This window comes from Diceros bicornis, chromosome 22 (genome assembly GCF_020826845.1).
Source record: "Diceros bicornis minor isolate mBicDic1 chromosome 22, mDicBic1.mat.cur, whole genome shotgun sequence".
In the NCBI taxonomy this organism is placed as follows: Eukaryota; Metazoa; Chordata; class Mammalia; order Perissodactyla; family Rhinocerotidae; genus Diceros; species Diceros bicornis.
In genome coordinates this window covers 2,427,642-2,452,406 of record NC_080761.1, presented here as the reverse complement: position 1 = coordinate 2,452,406, position 24,765 = coordinate 2,427,642, and the positions used below count along the sequence as shown (strand labels likewise).

The following is a 24,765-nucleotide window of genomic DNA, read 5'->3' as shown; positions in this document are numbered from 1 at the left end:
TTCAGTGGAACTAAACAATGACCAGGAAGATCATGGTTAGTCTGATGTGTTAGAGGAGAAAGAAGCACAAAGATAAGGAAAAAAACAAAACAAAACAGGAGAGAGGGAGAGTAAGGAAGGGAGATAGAAACAGCGACCGTCAGTCAGAGGTTGTGAGAGGAGGGGGAAGGAATGGAAGATGCAGAGGGAGAGAAGCAGCTGCCACTCGGTAGGAAACGTACCTGTTGACACTGTGCACGTGTGGCTTTCATAGAAAGGTGTAAAGTTTCTAAAAAGCAAAGAAAATAAAAACAAATCCATCCAATATAGTAATTTGTCCTAAATATTAATTGATCAGGTGTGATCACTCTGATGTCTTCTTTCTCCTTTATTTCATCCATATCTCAAATTCTATGTCCTGCCCTTGTCTAAGGCTTCAGAAACACACCACAATTCAAACTGTCACAAGCTGAACTGTTTAAATCATTTCAACTTCTTTTTTTCTTGCCCTTCTTCACATAATAGATGCCCTACAGTGTTAGATTACATTTCAAAAAATTTTTTAAAACTTTATTTTTAAAAGTACAGTTTTAGATTTACAGAGAATTGATCAGATAGTACACAGAGCTCCATACACCCACCACACTGCCCCTTCCCTCTCTCCCAAGCCCCATCTCCCCTGTTATTAACACCTTGCATTAGTATGATACATTTGTTATAATGAATGAACAATATTGATACGTTATTATGAAATACAGTCCCTAGTTTAAGGGTCACACTTTGTGTTGTACAGTTCCATGGGTTTTGACACACACATAGTGACATGTAGCCCCAATACATACAGAACAGTCTCACTATGCTAAGAATCCTCTGAGCATCAGATTAGCTCTTAACGGCTTTTTAAAATATCAACAATTATCAGAATAACGTAAATTTTTACTATGAAAAATGTTCCACAGGTGCTAAGTTTTGTTGGTCTCACTATTATGATCACTATGAGAAATAATGAAAAAAATGAACCCCTATATAAATAGCAAAAATCATAGAACTTTAAAGATAAAAAAGATCTGCAAGATTTGGAAATCCCACATTCTTCAAGACCCTGCCCTCCAGTCTCTCAGCTTTGTGTCATTTATCTGTCGACTCCGCTGAGGAGAAAGAAAGAAATGGATAAAGAAAAACAAAGCAAAAAACAAATTTTGGTTCTAAGTAGTCCTCTTGAGCCCAATTTAATCAAGCATGGATTCTTTTTTATTACCTCTTTGCGTCAGGAACATAATTACTAGCTAGAGCCAAATTTGAGAATATTCATTATGAATGAAAGATGTCATATCTAAGAACAGAATGGAATTCACTGAGGCTTTATTCTTGGGACGTTTGTAGGATTAAGTCAGGACACGCTGTGAGAGGTTCTGTATATTTTTCTTCTCCAAGACCATGGATTTCAGCCCCACTTTATACCCATGTACTTTGCAACAATGAAAAACAATTAAACGCTGACCTTGAATATTTTGCCCTCAGATTCATTAGTCTTTAAAATATAAATTGAGCAATTTAAATTTAGATGAGTGAAAGACTATGGAGACTTCTAGAATGTCATGTTAGGTCCTTTAGAAGTGAAAATTGACTTTATAAAGCATTTCTATTCCTTGTCATACCTTGATAATAGTGCTACTGTGACTCTGTTTTAAAGAGGATAATGGCAGGCTTTGCTTTAATTTGCACCTTTTTTAAAGTAGATTTACTTAATATTTCTCAGTGTCTTGAAAACTTTTATCATTAAGCTCAACCTTCATTTAAATCACCAGACCTATTAGGTGAAGGCGACATGAACATTTACTTGCAAACTTCTCAGAAAATTACTAATTTAACCTTATTTTGTATGATCCATTGTAGAACTCAAACTGGATTTCCCAGGCCCCGCAAAATGGCTCATAACTCTGTGTTTGTACGTTTATCTGGGAAGATATTATCTAAGGGTAATTGTTCTTCCCAAAAGATTTCTTTACATCAAACAGCAATACTTCCAAAATTTTAAGGAAAATGTAGCCAATTTGGTGAAAACCAAGTGACTTAAGTTTGTTTTAGCATACCAATGAAATTAAGAAAATAAGTATTTTAATTATTGTTATTGATTTGAAAAATCAGAAATGAAGAAAACAAACTTCTTTGTCCAAAGACATTTCTGCAAGTGAAATTGTCTGAAAAACTGACAGCTAGCCTCCCGTTTTAACCACTAAACTGTAAGAAATGAAATACCGTGGGCAAACTCTTGAGCATTGTCAGCTGCAGGAGTCCCCAGCGCTGTCGCCCCATCATGGGGACAGATCAGGGGAAGGAGCCGGCAGAGGGGAGACAGGTGCGCCAACAACGTCCTTCCTCCCTGGGTCAGAACTCGGTCCCAGCTGCTCGCTGTCTAGTCTTCTGGGGAAAAAGAGAATCCTTCTGGGGACATGACACACTGAGTGTTAAGGATGTCATCGTTCTTTTTTAAACAAATGTTAGATCGTGTGACACGCTTCTCAGGACAGGAGGAGCTGCATCAAGGGAAGGCAGATCTTCTCCAGGAGCTGATGGTCATCCAGGGAGAGCAGAGTCAAGGGCTGTGGAGCCCCAGCCCACTCCGCTCTCTGTCTCAGGGACACCTCTGTCCCCTCCCGGCGCCCCCCCAGCTGTTCCCATTGTATCCTTGGAGGCCCGCGCGTGCGCAGGACCAGCGCTCGGAGCAGCAGAGGGACCAAGCGAGCTGGAGAGCTCTGGGCGGCAGCGCACTCAAGGCGGGGTCCCTGGTGTGGAGGCGGCGGCCACTGGGGTTTCTGGGGGGGCATTGGGCAGTTTCTGGATCCTTCCTCAAGGATTTTCAGTGCTGGGGAGCTCTCCTTTCTGCAGTGTGGAGGAGCGCTGGGCAGGAGGCGGCGCCGAGGTAGGCGGTGGGCAGCCGGCTGGGCGTGGAGATCTCCGCGGCAGATGGCGGAAGCGCGGTGGGGGGCGGGGGTTGGATGGGGTGGGGGGCCGGGGCTGCTGGCGGGCTGCCCCAGGCGGGGACCCCAACCTCTGTCCCTTGGAGGAGCAGAGGAGCGCCGCCTGGCCAGCCGGTCCCTCTGCCTTGGCGGGGCCCCACCACCGCGGGGCCTCCTGCCCACCCAGCGGAGGTGCAGGGGGCGGCAGGGAGTCGCCTGCCCTCTGCTCGTGCCCTTGAGTTCACGCTCCCCCAGGCCCTGTCTAGGCCAGGTCGAGACATCTCTGGGTGAACACTTTCCTTCAGAAGAGGGCCTGTGGTCAGCGCTCCTCTGCCTGACTCCGCGCAGGCTATTGGGCTCCTCACTGCGTTCTTTAAACAAATAAACAGTTCCTACTTCCTTGGGACCACTTTTATAGAAAAGCCTTAATCGCATTCATGGTTTCTGATAATTGACTCTATATTTACAAGGCGAACTTTGAAGCCTGTGAATTGTTGTAAACTGCATTCAATGAAAGGAGCTTTAAACAATCTTTAGTGTGAATTATGTAACTTCCTAATAATAACTCACCTTCTGTTAAGATTGATGATTGATCAGTTGATGATTGACATAATGTGTATGGAATTTAGGTTTCAGTGGAAAGGTTTTTCATGGCAGTTGGTGCTAAAATTAAAATAGGATAAGGATGAATTTATAGAAGCAGTATGTAGTGTGTGTTTTGTCTCCATATGCATTTAGAATTGTAAGAATTTAGATTTAGAAAGCCCATAGAACAAGAATTTTCAAATTTTGATTTGACTGACAAGGTGAAAGGTCAAAAGACCAAATATGGTAGGATTTCATTTATATGATATTCTAGAAAAGATAAACCATAGGGAAAGACAACAGATCATGAGTTGTCATTAATTTTAATATTTAATCATTTAGTTTAATAGTTTAACCATTAGTTTTAATATTTCTGGTTAAAAAACAATTTTTTAAAAATTTTTGTTTATTGCAATAACATTGGTTTATAACATTGTATAAATTTCAGGTGTACATCATTATACATCTATTTCTGCATAGATTACATCATGTTCACCACCCAAATACTAATTACAACCCACCACCACACACATGTGCCGAATTATCCCTTTCGCCCTCCTCCCTCCCCCCTTCCCCTCTGGTAACCACTAATCCAATCTCTGTACTATGTGTTTGTTTATTGTTGTTATTATCTACTACTTAATGAAGGAAATCATACGGTATTTGACCTTCTCCCTCTGACTTATTTCACTTTGCATAATACCCTCAATGTCCATCCATGTTGTCACAAATGGCTGGATTTCATCGTTTCTTATGGCTGAGTAGTATTCCATTGTGTATATATACCACATCTTCTTTATCCATTCGTCCCTTGATGGACACTTAGGTTGCTTCCAAGTCTTGGCTATTGTGAATAATGCTGCAATGAACACAGGGGTGCATGTATCTTTATGCATTGGTGTTTTCAAGTTCTTTGGATAAATACCCAGCAGTGGAATAGCTGGATCATATGGTAGTTCTATCCTTGATTTTTTGAGGAATCTCCATACTGTTTTCCATAGAGGCTGCACCAGTTTGCACTCCCACCAGCAGTGTATGAGAGCTCCCTTCTCTCCACATCCTCTCCAACACATGTTGTTTCCTGTCTTGTTAATTATAGCCATTCTGACGCGCGTGAGGTGATATCTCATTGTAGTTTTGATTTGCATTTCCCTGATAGTTAATGATTTTGAACATCTTTTCATGTGTCTGTTGGCCATCTGTATATCTTCTTTGGAGAAATGTCTGTTCAGGTCTTTTGCTCATGTTTTAATTAGATTGTTAGTTTTTTTGTTGTTGAGATACATCAGTTCTTAGTATATTTTGGAGATGAAGCCCTTATCAGATGTATGGTTTGCAAATATCTTCTCCCAATTGTTAGGTTGTCTTTTCATTTTGATGATGGTTTCCTTTGCTGTGCAGAAGCTTTTTAGTTTGATGTAGTCCCATTTGTTTATTTTTTCTATTGTTTCTCTTGCCCGGTCAGACATGGTGCTTGAAAATATGTTGCTAATACCGATGTCGAAGAGCATACTGCCTAGGTTTTCTTCTAGAAGTTTCATAGTTTCAGGTCTTACATTCAAGTCTTTAATCCATTTGGAGTTAATTTTTGTGTATGGTGTAAGGTAAGGGTCTACTTTCATTTTTTTGCATGTGGCTATCCAGTTTTCCCAGCACCATTTGTTGAAGAGACTTTCTTTTCTCCATTGTATGTTCTTGGTTCCTTTGTCAAAGATTAGCTGTCCACAGATATGTGGGTTTATTTCCGGGCTTTCGATTCTATTCCATTGATCTGTGTGTCTGTTTTTGTGCCAGTACCATGCTGTTTTGGTTACTATAGCTTTGTAGTATATTTTGAAATCAGGGAGTGTGATACCTCCAGCTTTGTTCTTTTTTCTCAGGATTCCTTTAGCTATTCGGGGTCTTTTGTTGTTCCGTATAAATTTTAAGATTCTTTGCTCTATTTCTGTGAAAAATGTTGTTGGAGCTTTGATAGGGATGCATTGAATCTATAGATTGCTTTAGGAACTATGGACATCTTAATTATGTTAATTCTTCCAATCCAAGAGCACAGAATATCTTTCCATTTCTTTGTGTCTTCTTCAAGTTCTTTCAGCAATGTTTTATAGTTTTCCATGTACAGCTCTTTCACCTCTTTGGTTAAGTTTATTCCTAGGTATTTTATTCTTTTTGTTGCAATTGTAAATGGGATGGTATTCTTAATTTCTCTTTCTGCTACTTCGTTGTTAGTGTATAGAAATGCAACTGATTTTTGTATGTTGATTTTGTATCCTGCAACTTTACCATATTCGTTTATTACTTCTAAAAGTTTTCTGGTGGATTCTTTAGGGTTTTCTATATATAAAATCATGTCATCTGCAAATAGTGACAGTTTCACTTCCTCCTTTCCAATTTGGATCCCTTTTATTTCTTTCTCTTGCCTGATTGCTCTGGCTAGGACTTCTAGTACTATGTTAAATAGGAGTGGTGACAATGGGCATCCTTGTCTGGTTCCCGTTCTCAGAGGGATAGCTTTCACTTTTTCACCACTGAGGATGATATTAGCTGTGGGTTTGTCATATGTGGTCTTTATTATTTTGAGGTACTTTCCTTCTATACCCATTTTATTCAGAGTTTTTTATCATAAATGGATGCTGTATCTTGTCAAATGCTTTCTCTGCATCTATTGAGATGATCATGTGATTTTTGTTCTTCATTTTATTAATGTGGTGTATTATGTTGATTGATTTGCGAATGTTAAACCATCCCTGCATACCTGGAATAAATCCCACTTGATCATGGTGTATGATCTTTTTAACCTATTGTTGTATGTGATTTGCTAGTATTTTGTTGAGGATTTTTGCATTGATGTTCATCAGTGATATTGGCCTGTAATTTTCTTTTTTTGCCTTGTCCTTGTCTGGTTTTGGTATCAGGGTAATGTCAGCTTCGTAGAATGAGTTAGGGAGCTTCCCCTCCTCCTCAATTTTTTGGAAGAGTTTGAGAAGGATAGGTATTAAGTCTTCTTTGAATGTTTGGTAGAATTCACCAGGGAAGCCGTCTGGTCCTGGACTTTTATTTTTGGGGAGGTTTGTGATTACTGATTTGATCTCCTTACTGGTGATTGGTCTATTCAAATTCTCTACTTCTTCTTGATCCAGTTTTGGAAGGTTGTATGATTCTAAGAATTTATCCATTTCTTCCAGATCGTCGAATTGGTTGACATATAGCTTTTCATAGTATTCTCCTATAATCTTTTGTATTTGTGAAGTGTCTGTTGTAATTTCTCCTCTTTCATTTCTGATTTTACTTATTTGTACCTTCTCTCTTTTTTTCTTGGTGAGTCTAGCTAAAGGTTTGTCAATTTTGTTGATCTTTTCAAAGAACCAGCTCTTGGTTTTATTAATTTTTTCTATTCTTTTTTTTTGGTCTCTATTTCATTTATTTCTGCTCTGATTTTTATTATTTCCCTTCTTTTACTGATTTTGGGCTTTGTTTGTTCTTCTTTTTCCAGTTCCTTTAGGTGCATTGTTAGATTGTTTATTTGAGATTTTGCTTGTTTGTTGAGATAGACCTGTATTGCTATAAACTTCCCTCTTAGAACTGCTTTTGCTGTATCCCATAAACTCTGGCATGTCGTATTTTCATTTTCATTTGTCTCCAGGTATTTTTTGATTTCTTCTTTGATTTCTTCATTGACCCAGTTGTTGTTCAGTAGCATTTTGTTTAATTTCCCTGTATTTGTGGCTTTTCTGATTTTCTTCCTATAGTTGGTTTCTAGTTTCATACTGTTGTGGTCAGAAAAGATGCTGGGTATCATTTGAATCTTAAATTTATGGAGACGTGTTTTGTGGCCTAATATGTGATCAGTCCTGGAGAATATTCTATGTGCACTTGAAAAGAACGTGTATTCTTCGATTTTTGCATGGAATGCTCTGTATATATCTACTAGGTCCATCAGTTCTAGTGTGTCATTTAAGGCCAATGTTTCCTTATTGGTCTTCTGTTTGGATGATCTATCCGTTGGTGTAAGTGGAGTGTTAAAGTCCCCTACTATTATTGTGTTAATGTCTATTTCTGTTTTTATGTCTGTTAATAATTGCTTTATATATTTAGGTGCACCTACATTGGGTGCGTAGATATTTACAAGTGTTATATCCTCTTGTTGGATTGTTCCCTTGATCATCATGTAATGCCCTTCTTTTCTCTTTTTACAGTTTTTGTTTTAAAGTCTATTTTGTCTTATATGAGTACTGCTACCCCAGCTTTTTTTCCTTGCCATTTGTGTGGAGTATCTTTTTCCATCCCTTCACTTTCAGTTTGTGAGGGTCTTTAGGTCTGAAGTGTGTCTCTTGTATGCAGCATATATATGGGTCTTGTTTTTTTATCCAATCAGCCACCCTATGCCTTTTAATTGGAGCATTTAGTCCATTGACGTTTAAAGTAGCTATTGATAAGTATGTACTTACTGCCATTTTTTAACTTTTTTTTCTGAGTCTTTTAGTAGTCCTTCTCTGTTCCTTTCTTCTTCTATACAGAATTGATGGTCTCTTTAGTTTGACCTGTGTCTGAAAGCTCTACTCTTTAACTCCCCTCCTCTCTCCTTTTATGTTTTTGATATCATATCTAACCTCTTTTTTGTGCATTTGTATCCATTACCCTCTTGTCATGGAAATAGATAATTTTTCCTATTTGTGGTCTTCTCTTTTCCCCTTAAATAAGTCTCTTTAACATTTCTTGTAACACTGGTTTCTTGGTGACAAACTCCTTTAATTTTAGCTTGTCTGGGAAATTTTTGATCTCTCCTTCCATTTTGAATGATAACCTTGCTGGGTAGAGTATTCTTGGCTGTAAGTTTTTTCCTTTTAGCACTTTAAATATATCATGCCATTCTCTTCTAGCCTGTAAGGTTTCTGCTGAGAAGTCAGCTGATAGCCTTATGGGGTTTCCTTTGTATGTAACTTGACTTTCTCTTACAGCTTTTAGGATTCTCTCTTTATCTTTAATTCTGGACATTTTGATTATGATGTGTCTTGATGTGGGCCTCTGGGTTTATCTTGTTTGGTGCTCTCTGTGCTTCCTGTACCTGGATGTCTGTTTCCTTTCTTAGGTTAGGGAAGTTTTCATCTATTATTTCTTTTTTTTTTTTTTTTTTTTTTGGTGATTTTTATTGATATTTTAATGGTTTCTAACATTGTGAAATTTTGGGTTGTACATTTTTGTTTGTCCATCACCCCATATATGACTCCCTTCACCCCTTGTGCCCACCCCCCACCCCCACTTCCCGGGTAACCACAGTCCAGTTTTCTCTGTCCATGTGTTGGTTTATATTCCACATATGAGTGAGATCATACAGTGTTTGTCTTTCTCTTTCTGGCTTATTTCACTTAACATAATACGCTCCAGGCCCATCCATGTTGTTGCAAATGGGACCATTTTGTCTTTTTTTATGGCTGAGTAGTATTCCATTGTATATATATACCACATTTTCTTAATCCAATCGTCAGTCGAGGGACACTTAGGTTGCTTCCACTTCTTGGCTATGGTGAATAATGCTGCAATGAACATATGGGTGCATAAGCCTCTTTGGATTGTTGATTTCAGGTGCGTTGGATAGATTCCCAGTAGTGGGATGGCTGGATCATAGGGCATCTCTATTTTTAATTCTTTGAGGAATCTCCATACCGTTTTCCATAGAGGCTGCACCAGTTTGCATTCCCACCAGCTGTGTATGAGGGTTCCTGTTTCTCCACATCCTCTCCAACATTTGTTGTTTTTTGTCTTGGTGATTATAGCCCTTCTAACAGGTATGAGGTGATATCTTAGTGTTGTTTTGATTTGCATTTCCCTGATGATTAATGATGTTGAACATCTTTTCATGTGCCTATTGGCCATCTGTATATCTTTTTTGGAGAAGTGTCTGTTCATTTCCTCTGCCCATTTGTCGATTGGGTTGTTTGTTTTTTTGTTGTTCAGTTGTGTGAGCTCTTTATATATTATGGAGATCAATCCCTTGTCAGATGTATGTTTTGCAAATATTCTCTCCCAACTGGTGGGTTGTCTGTTCATCTTGATTATTTCGTTTGTCTTGTAGAATCTCTTTAATCTGATAAAGTCTTGTCTATTTTTTCTTTAGTTTCCCTAGTGTGGGTAGGCATGTCATCCGAAAAGATTCCTTTATGACCAAGGTCAACTAGCGTGTGACCTATATTTTCTTCTATGAGTTTTATAGTTTCAAGTATCACCTTCAGGTCTTTGATCCATTTTGAGTTAATTTTGGTGAATGGCGATAGCAGATGGTCCACTTTCATTCTTTTGCATGTGGCTGTCCAATTTTCCCAACACCATGTATTGAAGAGACTTTCCTTTCTCCATTGTATGTTCTTAGCTCCTTTGTCGAAAATTAGCTGCCTGTATATGTGTGGTTTTATTTCTTGGCTTTCAGTTCTGTTCCATTGATCTGTGTGTCTGTTTTTGTACCAGTACCATGCTGTTTTGATTACTATTGCTTTGTAGTATGTTTTGAAGTCAGAGATTGTGATGCCTCCTGCTTTGTTCTTTTTCTTTAGGATTTCTTTAGCTATTTGGGGTCTTTTGTTGCCCCATATAAATTTTAGTATTCTTTTTTCTATTTCTGTGGAGAATGTCATTGGGATTCTGATTGAGATTGCATTGAATCTGTAGATTGCTTTAGGTAATATAGACATTTTAACTGTTTATTCTTCCAATCCATGTGCATGGGATGTCTTTCCATTTCTTTATGTCATCATAGATTTCTTTCAATAATGTCTTGTAGTTCTCATTGTATAGGTCTTTCACCTCCTTGGTAAGATTTATTCCGAGGTATTTTATCCTTTTTGATGTAATTGTAAATGGTATTATCTTTTTGAGCTCTCTTTCTTTTAGTTTGTTATTAGCATACAGAAATGCAACTGATTTTTGTAGATTGATTTTGTACCCTGCAACTTTGCTGTAGTTGTTGATTATTTCTAATAGTTTTCCAACGGATTCTTTAGGGTTTTCTCTATATAAAATCATGTCACCTGCAAATAGTGAGAGTTTCACTTCTTCGTTACCTATTTGGATTCCTTTTATTCCTTTTGCTTGCCTAATTGCTCTGGCCAAAACCTCCAGTTCTATGTTGAACAGGAGTGGTGAGAGTGGGCAGCCCTGCCTCGTTCCTGTTCTTAGAGGAATGGCTTTCATTCTTTCCCTGTTGAGTATGATGTTGGCTGTGGGTTTGTCGTAAATAGCCTTTATTATGTTGAGGTACTTTCCTTCTATTCCCACTTTGTTGAGAGTTTTTATCATAAATGGATGTTGTATCTTGTCAAATGCCTTCTCTGCATCTATTGAGATGACCATGTGGTTTTTATTCTTTGTTTTATTGATGTGATGTATCACGTTGATTGATTTGCAGAGGTTGAACCATCCCTGCGTCCCTGGTATAAATCCCACTTGATCATGGTGTATGGTCTTTTTAATGTATTGCTGTATTCGGTTTGCCAATATTTTGTTGAGGATTTTTGCATCTACGTTCATCAGCGATACTGGCCTGTAATTTTCCTTCTTTGTATTGTCTTTGTCTGGCTTTGGTATCAAGGTGATGTTGGCCTTGTAGAATGATTTAAGAAGTGTTCCATCTTCCTCTATTTTTTGGAATAGTTTGAGAAGGATGGGTATTAAATCTTCTTTGACTGTTTGGTAAAATTCACTGGAGAAGCCATCTGGTCCTGGACTTTTATTTTTTGGGAGGTTTTTGATTACTACTTCAATCTCTTCATTTGTGATTGGTCTATTCAGATTCTCCGTTTCTTCTTGGTTCAGTTTTGGGAGGTTGTATGAGTCTAAGAATTTATCTATTTCTTCTAGATTGTCCAATTTGTTGGCATATAATTTCTCACAGTATTCTCTTATAATCCTCTATATTTCCATGGTATCCATTGTAATTTCTCCTCCTTCATTTCTAATTTTATTTACTTGAGCCTTTTCTCTTTTTTTCTTAGTAAGCCTGGCTAAGGGTTTGTCGATTTTGTTTATCTTCTCAAAGAACCAACTCTTTGTTTCATTGATCCTTTCTACTGTTTTTTTTGGTCTCAATTTCATTTATTTCTGCTCTAATTTTTATTATTTCTCTCCTTCTGCTGACTTTGGGCTTTGTTTCTTCTTCTTTTTCTAGTTCTGTTAGGTGTACTTTAAGGTTGCTTATTTGGGCTTTTTCTTGTTTGTTAAGGTGGGCTTGTATCGCTATGAGTTTCCCTCTCAGGACCGCTTTTGCTGCATCCCATGTGGTTTGATATGGCATATTTTCATTTTTGTTTGTTTCCAGGTAGTTTTTGATTTCTCCTTTAATTTCATCAATGATCCATTGGTTGTTCAGTAGCGTGTTGTTTAATTTCCACATTTTTGTCTCTTTCCCAGTTTTTTTTCGTGGTTGATTTCTAGTTTCATAGCATTATGGTCTGAAAAGATGCTTGTTATGATTTCAGTCTTCTTAAATTTATTGAGGCTTGCTGCATTTCCCAACGTATGGTCTATCTTTGAGAATGTTCCATGCGTGCTTGAGAAGAATGTGTAGTCAGCTGTTTTTGGATGGAGTGCTCTGTATATGTCTACTAGGTCCATCTCGTCCAGTTTTTCATTTAAGTCTACTATTTCTTTATTGACTTTTTGTCTGGATGATCTATCCATTGATGTAAGTGGGGTATTAAGATCCCCTACTATTATTGTGTTGTTGTTAACGCCTCCCTTTAGGTTTGTTAATAGTTGCTTTATGTACATTGGTGCTCCTATGTTGGGTGCATATATATTTATAAGTGATATGTCTTCTGGGTGGAGTGTCCCTTTTATCATTATATATTTCCCTTCTTTGTCTCTCTTAACCTGTTTTATCTTGAAGTCTACTTTGTCTGATATGAGTATGGCAACACCTGCTTTCTTTTGTTTGCCATTAGCTTGGAGTATTGTCTTCCATCCTTTCACTCTGAACCTGTGCTTGTATTTAGAGCTGAGATGTGTTTCTTGGAGGCAGCATATTGTTGGGTCTTGCTTTTTAATCCATCTTGCCACTCTGTATCTTCTATTGGAGGGTTTAATCCATTTACATTTAGGGTAATTATTGATATATGAGGGCTTAATGTTGCTGTTTTGTCACTTATTTTCTGGTTCTTTTGCGTTTCCTTTGTTTCTTGTCCCATTTGTTTCAGACTGCCAATTCAGTTTGGTTGTTCTGTCTTATGACTCTTCTAGTTTTCTCTTTGTTTATTGTATGTGATTTTGTTTTCCTTATTTATTTAGTGGTTACCTTGAGGTTTGTATAAAAAATCTTGTGTATGAGATAGTCCATTATCTGATGGCCTTCTATTTCCTTATACTAAGTCAATTCAATCACTTTCCTCTTTGCCTTCTAAGTCATTCTTGTTATACCTTGTTCTATCTTGTGTTGTGGGTGTGTGTTTACAGTGATGAGGTTAAATTTATTTTTGGTGGATTCCTTCCTTTGATCTTGGTTTTGGTTCTTAAGTGGTTGCTAACCTATTCGAGTAAAGATCTACTATTTTTCTGAATTTGTCTATCTATTTTCTCCTTGCTCTAAGCTTTCTATTCCCTTTCTCTTCTTTTTTTCAGGCCTGAGGGCCTTCTTGAGTATTTTTTGTATGGGGGTCTCATGGCCATGAACTCCCTTAGCTTTTGTTTATATGGGAAAGTTACTATTTCTCCATCATATCTGAAGGATATTTTTGCTGGATAGAGTATTCTTGGCTGAAAGTTTTTGTCTTTCAGTATTTTGAATATATCATTCCAGTCTCTCCTAGCCTGTAAAGTTTCTGTTGAGAAATCTGCTGAGAGCCTGATGGGAGTTCCTTTGTACATTATTTTCTGTTTTTGTCTAGCTGCCCTTAATATTGTTTCCTTGTCATTGACTTTGGCCAGACTTACCACTAGATGTCATGGAGTGGGCCTTTGCCTGTTGACATATTTAGGTGACCTGTTGGCTTTGCTTACTGGTATTTCCTGCTCCTTCCCCAGATTTGGGAAATTCTCAGCTACTATTTCCTTGAATAGGCTCTCTGTTCCTCTTTCCCTCTCTTCTCCCTCAGGAATACCTATAATTCTTATGTTACATTTCCTAATAGAGTCAGATATTTCTTGGAGACTTTCTTCATTTCTTTTTAGTCTTAGTTCTCTCTCCTCTTCCATCTGGAGCATATCTGTATTCCTATCCTCTATAAGGCTAATTCTTTCCTCCATATTGTCAACTCTGTTCTTTATAGATTTCAGATTCTCCTTTATCTCCTCCATTGTATTCTTCATCTCCATCAGCACTGATTGGTTTTTCTTTATGATTTCAATCTCTTTTGTGAAGAAACTCCTAATCTCATTGAATTGTTTGTCTGTGTTGTCTCGTATTTCATTGAGTGTTTTTATGATAGCTATTTTGAAATCTCTGTCATTTAGGTTATGGATTTCTGTGTCTTCAGGGTTGGTTTCTGGGTGCTTGTCATTTCCCTTCTGGTCTGGTGATTTCATGTACCTTTGCATTGTAGTTCCTGTATTGGCTTTGTTTTTCCTCATCCTGGAAATATCTGGTTGCAATTTCCACCCACCGCCACTGTGAGGGGGTAAAGGGCTGTGTAATCTGAGCCCCCTGTGCTCTGCCGCAGCTGTTCGCTGTGATCCGCAGGTCGCTTGGTCTGTCCTGGTTGGCTGAGCTGCAGGGTCTGGTTTGTGGGGAGGGGGGACTCTCTCTTTTGCCCGCTGGGTCCCTGGTGTGGGGGGCTTCTCATTTGCCCCTCATTATCTGCTCTCTGGGGTGCTCAGATGTTGATGGTACCTCATGGCAGTTCTGAGTCCTCTGTGTGGGAGTTTCCCACTGGCTGAGAGAGCCCGAAGAGCTATGGTTCCCCCCCAGAGGGCCGTCCCTTGCCCCTCTCTGGGAGCCTCCGGGACCGGGATCACTGATCTGATGGGGAGGGAGAGGAGCTCTCCTTCCCTCTCCGCACTTCCTCTGGGGGCCCAGCATGTTCCACTCTCCGATGTGCGGCAGTGTGGATCTTTCCAATCTTGGTTTTCACTGTCTAGGATTCCATTGTTGGTCTGTGACTGTTCCTTTTGTTGTATCTTATCGGCGGAAGAGTTTACAGGAAAGCTCACTGCACCATGACGCTGAGGTCACTCCTCCTGGCTGTTAATTTTTATTGCCTCCACTAGAAGACTCTGTGAAGGGAAAGACGTTGTATCATTTGCCACATGATCTCCAGAACATTCTTCAGTTGGGACTGTATGACTTCTATAAACATTTGTTAATTGTTGGTTTCATGAATGCTATGGACTGAATGTCTATGTAACCCAGTTTCATACGTTAAAATCCTAATCCCCGACATGATGGTATTTGGAAGTGGGGCCTTTGGGAGTTAATTAGGTTAGATGAGGCCATGAGTGTGAAGCCCCTATGATGGGATTAGTGCCCTTATAAGGAGATGGAGGGCCAGAGCTCTCTGCCAGATGAGGGTAGAGCAAGAAGCTGTCCTTCTGTAAAACAGAAAGAGAGCTCTCACCAAAAACAAATCAGCTTGAACCTAGATCTTGAACATTCCAGTCTTCAGAACTGTAAGTAATGCACTTCTGTTGTTAAAAGTGCCCAGTCTAGGGATGGGCCGGTGGTGCAGTGGCTAAGTGTGGGTGCTCCGCTTTGGCTGCCCGAGGGTTCACATGTTCAGATCCCGGGCACGCACTGACACATCGCTTGTCAAGCCATGCTGTGGCAGCGTCCCATATAAAAAGTAGACGAAGATGGGCACAGATGTTAGCCCAGGACCAATCTTCCTCAGCAAAAAAGAGGAGGATTGGCATCAGATGTTAGCTCAGGGCTGATCTTCCTCACACATACACACAAAAAAAACAAAAGTGCCCAGTCTAGGGCCTGCCCCATGGCCTAGTGGTTAAGTTCAGTGAGCTCCTCTTTGGTGGCCTGGGTTCGGTTCGTGGACACAGACCTATACCACTCATTGGCAGCCATGCTGTGGGGGTGACCCACATACAAAATAGAGGAAGACTGGCACGGATGTTAGCTCATGGTGAATCTTCCTCAGAAAAAATACTAAATAAATAAAGTACCCAGTCTGGTGTTTTTGTTACAGCATCCCATACTGACTAGGACACTGAGTGTGTGAATAAGTTCATTTAGATTGACGATCCTTCTTCTACATGACGTGTTATTGCCAATGATTCCTAAATTGGTGTGAGTCAAATTTCCCTTAAGGATCATAAAGACGTTAGGGCCCTTCTCCCTAGTTATACACATATTGATACACATGAAAACATGTTGCTTCAAGTGCTTTATTGACACCTTAGTCTCACACCTCAGCTCATTGGCCTTCAGGGAACCTCAGTGTTACAGTCAGTGCTTTGGGCAATAAAGAAAAGTCCCTGGACTGAAGAGGGGCCGGTATCCATCGTGCAGCTCCTGTCCTCTGCCCAGCCAGCTCCAGAGCAGGGTCAATTTACAAGATGTGCTTTCCTCCAGACAGCTCTGTCTTCCTTCCAGCCTGTTCTCATTTGGGATGCTCTCACCAGGAGCAATGAGTGGAAATCTGGAGGGAAGAGCTACAGAAGGCATCTCCCAGGGGAAATTCTTTGTGGTTACGTGATCTAGAATATGGACACCTGGCTCTCTAAGGTGTCCTGAAAATGGAACCATTCCCATGTCTGCAATATCCCTCTGTGTCCTCTTTCCCTTCCATCTCTCTGTTCTTGGTGGCCAAATTCCCTTGGCAACAACAATAAAAAAATGAAAGTAGGGAATGGCCCATTTCCAGTCTCAGAATTGTGTGAAATTTTACTGCCTATCCCCAGTCCCCCAGGACTGACACCCTTTTTACTCTTTTAAGATTAGATTACATTTTAATCTCCTTTAATCAAAGTTTTCTCTCATCATTGTTATGTATATACATATTCTAATACATAATATTGAAAACATTATTTTTGGCCCTACAATTTCCAGATTCATTCATAGTTATTTGCATGCCTTTGTAATTATGTTTATAACTTCATTAACTATAGAAATTGACTAAATGATGAGTAGTAATGTACTAATACAGGAAAATGGCCCATTTTTATTCAACATAAAGTTTCATGTTTTCATCAAGACAAATACATGCATACTTAATTGCTCAGCAAAAACTCTTACCGTATACATGTAAGCAATTATAAATCTATTGGAGTTGGTTTATCTTGTCAATTATTGCTTGTTTCTGAATTGTGCATTCAGCATTTCCATGAACACTTTAGAATCCTGCATCCTTATCCTACCATTTTAAATACTAGGTAGTCGATAAAAGTCCAAATTACTTATCCAGTTGTGTGCTAGTGTGTCCTTTGTAGGGTGTCTTCCCAGGTACGTTTTCCAATGTGAACTCCAGTTGATGGCCTTGTGACACTGACGTAAATACTGGTGTCTCCACAGATCATGGGGCCAATGATGTGTGGTCCTTTACGGAGTCATATATAACCTAATATTTTTCATTCTATTAGTGTGAGGAATACTACAGAAAGTAGATTGGGGACAATTAATAAAAGTAGATTGATTATGAACATGTTGTTAGGGAGAAAAATTGAAACTCTGGCTATAAAGGTTTACTTTTTATGCAATCAATCAGCCACCCTAACAAACCCCGTTCATAGGCAGGGCTATATACATATATATATTAGATTAACATTATATCATCTATTAGTTTGAATGTGCTTTTGTAAAGTATGCCTTGTTTCTCTTGCCCTTTCGTACTGGGAGAAATACGGAATAGATGGAAACCGACTGGATTACTCTGGTCTGAACTCAGATCACATAGGACTTGAATCGTTCAACAAATGAACCATTAACAGTGGCTACACCAAGGGATTTCCTGATCCAACATCGCGGTCATACACCCTATTGTGGATATGGACTCTAGAATAGGATCATGCTGTTATCCCGGGGGTAACTTGTTCTGTTGATCAATATTTTGGATCAATATGTGATAAAATATTTTGACTAGCTGGTCTAGATTTTAATCACTCAAAGGTTATTTTCTTCTCTGAGGTCACCCCAACCAAAATTGTTAGTCCATTTAAGTTTTGTTACCCCTTGATTTGGCTTACCTTTGTGTTTTTTGAATTAATTGAAGCTCCAGCGGGACTTCTCATCTTATTTTGTCCTTCCCGCCTCTTCAGGGAACGGTTAATTTCACTGATTAAAAGTAAGAGAGAGTAAAACCCTCGAGTGGCCATTCATACAAGTCCTCATTTAGACAACAAATGATGATGCTGCCTTTGCAGGGTCCAGTCACTGTGGCCTTTACACTGTGTCACTGGGCAAGCAGTGCCTGTAACACCAGAAATGCCAGAGGAGGTGCTTATGGTAAACAAGTGGGGGCTGGGTTTGCCGAGTTTGTTTTACTTTTTTAAAGCTTTCCTTGAATGCCTACCTGTGTTGGGTTAACAATTAAGGTAATAAAGAATTATTGGGTTGAATTTATTTTATTGTTAACTTTCAATGATTATCTGTTCTAAGATTTTGCAAGGACAAATAATTCTTGTTCCTCATAATAACAGTACTACTTCTATGAATTAATAGATTAATGCAGTATTAGATTAGGAGTTAGTTTCTGTGATTGAAATTAAGTATATTGTTGAAGGTGAAGGCTTTCTTAATGGGTGGCTGAATTTAGGCCAACTACGATATTGTTTGTACTCCCTCTCTAAGGAAGGTTGTATCCTGTATCTAAAAGGCTGTATCTCTTTAGAGTTGGGTCTGGGGGAGGGAGGAGGCTGGACAAGTGTGGAGCTGGCTCTGGCCCAGAGGGATGAGCAAGAGACACAGGGCACCTGCTGCCACACACAGCCGCAGCAGACATCACCAATCAGTCACGACATGCTGGGCTGCAGAGCCCAGAGAGCCCCCAATCCTCAACAAGTTTCACTCTGAAGCTACTCCTGGGCAGAGCAGTGGACTGTGATGAACCCATTTGCTGTCCCCGCTCCCCTAAGACGTGCTCCAGGCCTCCTTTCCGCACTTACTCCGCCAGCTCCTCACTGTCCTCGGAACTCAGGCCTTCAAGTCCTGCCAGCAGCTGGCTCCAGCACTTCTCCTTCCTCCCCTCTCTGCTCCCACTTTAGTTCCAGGGCAAGTTACCTGTGGCTCCTGAGTGCTGCTCCTTGGCCCGGAAGGGCCTTCCTTGACCCCATCCACCCTGTGAGCTCCTACTTACCCTTCAAGACTCGACTCCAGTGATGCCTCCTCAGGAAGCCCTCCCTGACGCTCCATCTCCCCAGGCCTGCTCTGGGCCACCACTCTGCCTCCTGCCCACGTCCATCACTGCCTGGAAGCTTGCTGGGCCCCCTTGTCTGGTCGCCACATCGAGCCCAGCCCCGCAGGAGGGGAGGAAATGCTTAGGATCAGGGCAATGGAGCAGACTCCTGGACTGTGGTGACACTGCCCACCCCAGGAGACGTCATCCTTTGGGCCACTTCCAGCTTGGGCCCAATGCAGCTCAGGGGGAGCCAAGACACAGGGAGGCTGGCTCTGGGATCAGCAGGTCACAGGGTTGGCCTAGGGAAAGAGCACAAGAGGCCACACAGAGGGCCTCAGGACAGAACTCCAAGTAGACGATACCCTTGCTAAGGGCAGCAGGGGCCAAAGGCAGCTGCACAGGCCACAGGACGTGCTGGCGAGCCTTTCATCTGCTCAGAGAGTCCCAGGGCTGGATAGAAGGACCTCAGGAGGCCCATCTGAGGTGGAGGTCACCTCGGGGGCATGCAAGCAGAAGCTGAGGGTCCCACAGCAAGTGGAATCTGAAGAGCTGACCCTCAAACTCCTTGTGGCTCTAACGTCTCTGAGTTGGAAGTCAGTCCCCTCAGTCACAGCCTCTGGCTGCCCCCTCACAGGGCTGTGCCTCTCAAACACTGCTCCCAAGGTGAATGGATGTTGAGGGTGAAGAAACCTCCTACCCATGAGAACCGTTGTGATCACGGCCTCCCAGAAGAGGCCTAGGATGATGAGCAAGGGACAGAGGGACTGACCCACACGACTTCCCCTCGGATGCTGAACATGCTTGTGATTCACGGGGCCGTTCAGTATCTGTCCTTCTCCTCCACTCCTCTCTCCCCAAAAGGACATGTCAGTGTTTACTGTGACATCCACAGACACAGCAAGGGCATCTGGGAAGAATCATGTGTACATCTGGAGAGAAGAGAACTGTGAAAACCAGTAATATCTGCATCCATGTGTGCAGATACTGACATCTACATACAGCTGTCACATTCCTCCAGCAGCCCTGGAATACTTTGCAATTATTTTGGCGGATTTTGGCACATGACAGCCAAACCAACTGGTGGTGTCCCTGAATGCCACCACTGCTGGGGCCTACCTTGAGGTTGAGGGGAGGCAGGGTGCCATGCCCTGTCTCACAAAAGTGTGGCTGGTGTCCAGGGGGGTCTCACAGCCTTCCCTGAACACGCCCTCCATGGCTATGTTTTCCGGGAGGCACTCTGCCTCGTTTACTTCATTGTGCATTATCCTGTGGGGACAGAAATTAAGTCAGAGACAGGCTGCCCCCACCTCTCAGGGAGAAGGGAATGCCGGGCGTCTGGCCAGACCTAGGAAGAAGGCCTGGCACCCAGGATTCTCAGGTGGAGCGTGTGGTCACAAAAGGGGAGAGAACATGCATATTGAATGCCCACTGTGCTGGGCACTCTATGGGCATGATCTCACATCATCCTTCTGACAGCCCAAGGAGACAGGTGTTCTTATTTCAGAGAGAAGGAAATGGAGATTAATAGCTAGAATGCAGGTCTGATTTAAAAGTCTGAGCCACGTGGAACAGAGATGGCAAAACAAGGAGGAGGACGGGAGTACAGGAAACAACCTTTCTTCATTACTCTGCCCCCACCACCACTACTGGCCTTATCTCCATCCATAGAACTCCACTCACTCATCCTGCCTCAGGGCCTTTGCACTTGCCATCTCCGCTCCTCCCCCAACTGTACTTTATACAGTTGCTTCCTTAATGTTTGGGTCCTGGAATGGCTTAGTTTTGGAGCACCTGGCAATCGCGCTGGCTCATGGAAAGACTGACTTCAGTAGGCTCCAGCATGTCTGGGGGGGAGCAGGACACATCTTGTCCCTTAATCTGAGAATAAGGACAACTCTCCTATTTGTCCTGTTCTGACTGCCGCAACACTCCTCCTCCAGGAGGTGGCGCCATTTAACTGCTTTTTAAAAATAGCATTGGTGGGAAAAGAGGCGTGAGTTGCCAACTTTGCTAAGAGCCTTGGTGGGTTTTCAGGAGTCTTAGGAAGTTAGTAATTTTGGAGGGAGAAGTGTTTGGAAAAAGTACCCCACCTACTCCAAGAAAAGCATAAAACCTCTTATTTGTCTGCTGATGCTTCAAATTCTACAACCACGACCAGATCACCAAGAGGGCTGGTTAATATGCGTGGCTTATGAAGTTCTCTAGTAGACACTGTCCAGTTTAACCCTCCCAGCAATGAGAGATGACACTGGTCGAGCTGGATCTGTGATTAATGAACTCAGCGTGATGAGCAAATTACTGGGCCCCTCTGACACTCAGTTTGCTCACCTGTAGAAGGTCGGAGTGAGGATGGAAGAGAACGCATTTCACGTGCTGACCTCAGGCCCAGCACACGGCAGGTGCTTGAGTAAAGGGCCGTGATCACTGTTGCTATTATCACTGGTTGCAAAGTGTTATTATAAAACTACTATTATCGTTGTTTTCTGGTTATCAGACTGGGGCATGGAGATGGGGTCTCTTCCCTAGGAGCCTCAGTCCCTTCCTCCCAGCAATGCTATTCTCAGTAGCCCAGGCCCTAGCCCTCTTCTGGAAGGGACAGGGGACAGGGAGGCACCTTTCAAGGATATGCTAGTTCCCTGGATAGGGATTCATTTTTGGAAGTTAGCAAAGGTAAGCAGAACCATTTCTTTTGACGAGGGTGGGGATTTTGCTGAGGAGGGCTGTATTTGCTACAAACAAGGGGGCGATCCCACAGTAGCAACACTAGTTTCACTGTTAGACAAGTGCCAGCTGCAGCTGCTCAGGACTGCTGCCAGCCCCGGCTGGGGTTTGTGCTGAGAGCCACACTGTCCACGCAGCTGGCGAGGAGTTCCTAGGGACGCAGCCTCCCAGGGGAACTGGAAGTGACGACCTGGGTTACAGTGAGCCCAAGAGATGAGGTTCAGGAGAAAAAGTAGGACAAAGGCCAGAGGTAGGAGAGAGTCAGCCCCAGGGGAGGAGTGTTTCTGAGCACAGCCAGGGAGGGTTTGTTATCTGATGGCTTCCTGCCGGGCTGGGAGCTTTCCTCAGTCCCCAGAGGGAGAGAGGAGGATGAAAGGGCTGCTGTCAGGCCGATAGGAAAACCCTCTTCTGTGCCAGTAGGGCTGTGTTCAGGCCAGGTACAGGTGATCAGGTGGGACAAAGGACGAGTAGGCTGCGGGAAATGGGATCAGAATCTTAAAATAAATGCCTTGGCACCCATGTGCCTTCCTCGCCACTGCCCGCACTGGGACAGGGCATCCCACAGGGATGAGGAGCCTCGCTGGAGCCCCAAGTCTTCTCCTTGGGGAAGTGTGCAGGATTTGGCTACTTGTGGCATGAGAGGACTGCGGTCCCCACCCCACAATGGTTTTTGTTAGTCTACAATCATGCTCTGATTACATCTGCTCCCTGAAAGAACCTCCACTCTGGGGCCTGTGCCCTGCCCTGGTCCAGCCTGGTCCTCCCTCTGCCCAGCTGGGAGCCGTGGCCCTACTGGCTGCCTCTTGCTGGACTCGGGAAGCCATTTAGGACACTGAGTGGTTGGCAGAGCTGGGGACAGCACCTCACACGCTGCAGACCGACCCTCCTTTACAGCTTCTGGCAGCCCATCACTGAGTACAAGGCTGCTCATCATCTCTTGGCCTCCATAAGGTGCAGAGCCCAGGGCTCAGCTCCTGGTGCGCATCTCGTTCCTGCCTAAACTCACTCCCCTGGTGATCTCACCAGTCTTGTGACTATAATCCCATCTCCATGCTAATGGCTCTCTAATGGCTCACTCCCTTACACTCCAGACTCAAACGCCCTCCTCCCTTCTTGTCCTCTCCACCACTGTTGTCCATCTCAAGTTCAACATGCCCCCAGTTAAGCTCCAGTGAAGCAAGAAAGACTTCCCCTCCACACCTGCCCCTCCTGCACCTTTCTCCATCTCGGTTAGCAGCAACTCTAACCTTCTGCTTGCTCAGCCAAAAACTCTGGAATCGCCCTTGCCTCCCATTTTCTCTCTCCCCACATCTAGTGCATCAAAAACTCTTGTTGGTTCCATCTTCAAAACACACCCCGAATCTGAACCTCCTCCTCACCTCCACTGCCACCACCTGGTGCCGCCCACCATCAGCTGCTGCCTGGGCTGTTGTAGGTGCCTCGTCCCTGGTCCCTCTGTTTCTGCCCCGGCAGAGGAAGGTTCCCCCTGGGCTTTGGAGACTGAAAGAGGGGCAGCAGAGGGGCCTTGACCAGAGGGCTGGGGCCTCTGACACTGGTGAAGTCATGGGCTTGTCCACCTGTGACACTGCCTGCTGTTGACTGCAGTCTTGGGCTCATGAAGGCCCATCACCCAGGCTCCCCTCTGGGGCTCCTATACCACAGGTTGTGACACACTGACACTGGAGAACAGAGGAAGTTGGTAGAGTGCCTGGGAGTCCCTGGGCGGATCCCCATCATGGCAGGTGGACCCATGTGAGTGCCCAGGGCCCTTCCTCGAACCCCATCTGTGCCAGGGACAGCACACCACCCACACCACCCCACCAACTGCCCCCTGGTCTTCAGCTGTGAACTCCTCAGATGGCTCCGGGGACCCTGCTTCCAGGTGGGGCAGGCTGGGTGTCCCCCAAACCCCACCTCTTGGGATCCTAACCTGAACATGAGATTTACCATCTGGGGTTCAGCAAACTCCTGCTGGGGAGTATCCTCAGCCCTGGCCTGTCCACTGGCGGGGACACCCAGGATCTGGGCTCACCCAGACAACCCCCCCAGTTTAGCCATGGCATCGTCCAGGCTGTTGGCTTGATGTGCTTGTGAAAAGTGGGCCAGAAGCTCGTGCAGTGTCAGAATGTGCCTGGGAATCTGCAGCAGGGAGAGGCAGGGGGAGAGGGACAGAGGCAAGGATGGGGAAGGAGAGAGACTGTGATGAAGCAAGTCAGAGAGAGCAGCAATGTAGAGAGGGAGAGAGAAAGCAGATGGAGAATGGTTCTCTCAGCTCCCAGCACTCCCACGAGCAGGGCTGAGGACGGACACCCACAGCACTTCTGATCTCAGACTCTAATGTGGATGCTTTTCCAGGGTCTTGTCTGGGGCAAAAGCCCAGAGCTTGAGGCTCTAAGCCGGCAAGAGGAAGGGCCTGGAGGTGGGCTCAGGACGCAGGAGATCCTCCTCGCCTTCCCACACTGCCTGCTCTGTGGAGCTGGACAGGCCTGTGGTCCGCTGGGTCAGGGGCTGGCTCTAACCCCATTCTCCAGGCAGCCCAGAGCTGGGGCCTGTTAGGGCTTAGGATCTCCCAGCCATGGCCCGCTGGTGCCCCCAGGTGTGGCTTCCTCCCAGCTGTGGCCCTCACTGTCATGGCCCCCAGTGGGCTCCCCATGCATTCGCCCTCAAGGACAGGGCTAGATGCCAGCTGGAACATGGGGTCAGTGAGGAAGATCTCCAAAACTCTCTCCTTGCAGTCAGTTTGGCCTCATAGTGCTTCAGCAGCTTGTCAGTCACTGTTCTGCTTGCAGTTGGCCAGGGTCTGCAGGCTGTACTGCTGGCTGGATACTAGCTCCTGATAGAAATTGAACACGGGCAGCAGGATGGCCAACAGTTCTGCTCGGTGAGATGCCCCACAAACCCTCGGTCACCCAGCCCGACCCACGGAGGTCAAGGCCAGGCTCAGACCTCCCACCCAGAGACACCCTTGCCTTTGGGGATGACTCTGGCACCACTGCCCTATCCAGGGCCAGATAGGTGGCCCCAGGCATTGGGACCACATCAGAGTCACAGATCTTTATAGAGATGGGGCCCCGTCTAGTCTGACTCCTGTGTATTGGAAGGTCGGAGAGGGCTGTTGTGGGTGCTGTGGTGTGCCTCGCCACCTGAAGGGTCTGAAGGGCCGTCCAGCTCTGGAGTTTTGGGGGTTCAGCTGAGGCCTCTGTGGTAACTGAATTGCAGCTCCACGTCCCCCTCAGCCCTGACTCCCCCAAGAG

The 24,765-nt window shown here is 43.5% G+C and overlaps 1 long non-coding RNA gene across 1 annotated transcript in view; it reads left to right on the top strand.

The window, feature by feature from the left end:
* The first annotated feature begins 5,113 nt into the window (after positions 1-5,113).
* The window catches only part of LOC131419887 (uncharacterized), a 62,750-nt gene continuing 43,098 nt past the window's right edge, over positions 5,114-24,765 (top strand). The window contains exon 1 of the long non-coding RNA XR_009223353.1: positions 5,114-5,128. This is a non-coding gene — a long non-coding RNA (uncharacterized LOC131419887). The remainder of the gene's footprint in view (positions 5,129-24,765) is intronic.